The sequence below is a fragment of the Elephantulus edwardii genome, unplaced genomic scaffold (genome assembly GCF_000299155.1).
Source record: "Elephantulus edwardii isolate Elephantulus edwardi_28Jun2011 unplaced genomic scaffold, EleEdw1.0 scaffold00410, whole genome shotgun sequence".
NCBI classification, from domain to species: domain Eukaryota; kingdom Metazoa; phylum Chordata; class Mammalia; order Macroscelidea; family Macroscelididae; genus Elephantulus; species Elephantulus edwardii.
Genome location: NW_006400160.1, coordinates 748,131 through 751,533, shown reverse-complemented (window position 1 = coordinate 751,533; position 3,403 = coordinate 748,131). Strand labels below are relative to the sequence as shown.

At 42.8% G+C, this 3,403-nt stretch overlaps 1 pseudogene; it reads left to right on the top strand.

Moving 5' to 3' along the window:
* Positions 1 to 3,403, top strand: part of LOC102877658 — a 79,750-nt pseudogene that overhangs the window by 24,062 nt on the left and 52,285 nt on the right.

Genomic DNA, 3,403 nt, shown 5'->3' with positions numbered 1-3,403 from the left:
ATTGAGTGGTTGCCAGCGTATTCCATTTTTTCCTGAAGTCCTGTCAGGATATTTGGTGTCAGGCTTTCCCTAAACATTTTGGGAAGATTCATTTAGGAAGCCGATGTCTTCTTGATCAGAAATGGTTCTATGACATGTTTAGACACTTCTTTAGAAATCAGCCTTTTGTTGTTTTTTATCTCTGTCTGTTTCTTCTGGTTTCCACTTTTGCTGGGCGTGAGAACCAATTTCCAGAAAGGAGATCCGAACAATTACAGAATTTTACCAGTTTCTTCAAGTTCTGTCCTGTAAGCTGTCTTAGGAGAGGACGCAGTTTTCACTCTGTGACTTTGACTTTAAAGGAACTTGAATCCTTTTTTTGCCTCTTTGGACAAAGATTTTTGACAGTGTTTGAAAGATTTAGCATGGTGTGATATTGAATGTCCACTTTCTCAGAACTGAGAGTTGTCTCCTCCGTCACGTTCACTAGAAAACCTCTTGCTATGAGACCAGTAAGACCCACGTGGTGGCCTTGTCCCTCATCCTACCAGTTCTTGCACCAGCTGGCCTCTCCCTTCCCTCCTGGAAGATCAGAGAACCCATTCCCAGTGCATATACAAAGAACTATGCTCCGTTGTTACAATTTAACACATTACAGTTCAGCTTAGAAACCAATGTAATTGTTAACTCACCACAGCTTCTCCAGAAGGCTCGTTGGTCCCTGACTCTCTCCTCTCTCTGGAGACCTCAAGCCATATCTGATCTTTCTTAAATCTCTGCTGCTTCTGTGCTGACTTCTGTCCTAATTGTTGAAACACTGCCCTTCTCTGAGCTCTGTTTCTTCTATTTGTACCGTTGCTTTTTTGATACTTTGGTACAGTTTTCTCTTTCTGCTTTCATTATTGTTCTTTTGTTAGTGTTTCTATCCTGTTGCTATTCACCTCTGTAGGTTTAATTAGACTGTTGTCATTCTTTGTAATTGTGCTGTCTGACAGCTCCACAGTGTGTGTGTGTGTGTCCACCGGATTGAGTTTGGGCCTTGTGCTGTCTCTTTTCATTGTATTTCTGTCTTTTGCATATTGTTTTATGCTCCAGTGAGATGACTCTTAATCATCATTCTCCTGGGAATATAATGCAAAATATACCCTATCCCGTGGCCTCTCGGGTCTTACAGATAATGTGTCATTTTATCTTGTTGAAAATCTTTCCTGGGTCTTTATTTGTTCAAACTTTGTAAAAATAGTCTGTGTACAAAAAAAATAGAAATACTGGTATTTTTCAGTGTTGCCATTTATGGGTGGGACTTGAAGACACGGTACTGCTGAGGAAAAAATATAGACAAAGACCAAGCATGGCACAGGGGGCCATAGGCAAGAACCAGAAAGCCTCGAGCTTTATGTTTCTCAGCATAAATAGGAAATAAAAGCATTCTATTACTATCAAAATATCCAGACTTCTTGCTACACAACAACCAATTATCTCCAAAATCTTAAAGCTACCTATCTAACAGTTATCTCCGGGGCTCGAAAGAAATGTGTCCTTGAAGGAGCCAGGAGTTTTCATGATTTACTCAGAGAGTTCTAACAGAGACACAAAGCATTTCTAATTTCTGCAAATTCTCAAGGACAATTGCTTCTTATTAACCTGTATTTTCTACAGTGTGTGAGAACTTTAGTTTATCATGAATAAAGCCTTCACAGCTACTCTTCCGGGTCTTATGAGGTTTCATGGAAGCACCCTGTTTTTCTTATGAGGTCTCATGGAAGCACCCTGTTTTTCTTATGAGGTCTCATGGAAGCACCCTGTTTTTCTTGGGGACATGTCCACGTGTCTCCCCCGTAAACTGTTTTCAGCTAGCTCCCTGCTGAATATTCTTACAGCGGAGTACTCTAAACTCACACGCAGACAGTCAAACAAGGCACAGCCGCTCTCAGAAACTCTCAGGCTTCAGTATTTGCTAGAAGGTAATAAACATCATACAATACTTTGAGAAAGAATGAGAATCCCAGAGCACTTGACTGTGCTCATGAAGATACTATGACCAGATTAGGAGGCTGTTGTGTGAACGGAGCAGGGCAGCACTGCATGGTTTGGAATTGGGAAGGGAGTGTGTCAGGATAGTATTCTGTCTCCAGACCTGTTCCATCTCTATGCTGAGCAAATGATCCAAAAAGCTGGACTCTTATGAGGAGGAGTGTGGCATCAGGATTGGAGAGAGACGCATCAATAACCTGCATTTTGCAGATGACACAACCTTAACTTGCTGAAAGTGAGGAGGACTTGAAGCACTTGTTGCCGAAGATCTGAGAATGCAGCCTTCCGTAAGGATTGCATCTCAGTATCAAGAAAATAACGATTCTTATCACCATACCAAAAGGTAGTGTCATGATCAATGGAGAGGAGATTGAAACTGTCAACAGCTTCATCTTGCTTGGATCCACAATGAACAACCTTGATATGAGCGGTCAAGAAAGAAAGAGATGCATTGCACTGGGAAAATCTGCACTCAGGGACCTTTCCAAATTATTGAGGAGTGGTGAGGTCAGTTTGAGAACTAAGGTGTGTCTGATTCAGGCCTTACTCTTTGCAGTTACTAGCTATGCGTCCGAGACCTGGACAGGGAATAAGGATGACAGGAAAAGAATTGCTGCCTTTGAGTTGTGGTGTTGGAGAAGAGCACTGAACATCCCATGGGCAGACAAGAGAATAAATAGATACGTCTTGTAGAGGTTGCAGCCAGAGTGTTCTTTGGAGGCAAGAATCATGACGCTTTGCCTCTCATACTTTGGGCATGTTGTTAGGAGGGGCTGTTCCTTGGGGAAGGACATGATGTTGGGAAGGGTGGAGGGTCAGCGAAGGAGAGGAAGACCCTCAACCAGGTGGCTTGACACGGTGACTGCTGCAGCGGGCTCTTGTGTGTCAGGAAGTTTGAGGATGGAGCAGGACAGGACTGGTTTCAGATCTTTTGTTCGTAGGGTTGCTAGACTCGATGGCACCTAACAACAACAAAAATAAACATTGCTTTCTCAGTCTGTTCTTTGATGTATTCTTCTTCATCTTTTGAACACAAATGGAAGGGATTTTTCTGAACAGAGTGGTGATGTGAATTGCACCAGGAATTTGCTGTGTGTGCCTCTTGTGGGCCAGACAAAGGAGTTTGTGTCCAATTGCTAATAACCTGTTTGTAGCTTTCATGTGATGTCCACCAACGTGTTCGTATTTCTACTTGTTGATATGTGATACATCTCGTATAGTGCTCTTCCGGGTGCTTGGTGTCTTTTAGGAACCTTTGTGCCTTGAAGATGTGGTCGTGGTCTTCAACCAGGAGGAGTGGCCTTTACTGGAGGTTGGGCAGAAGAAACTCTACGTGGAGGTGATGAAAGACACCTTGCACAACCTGGACTCAATAGGTAAAACATTGTGT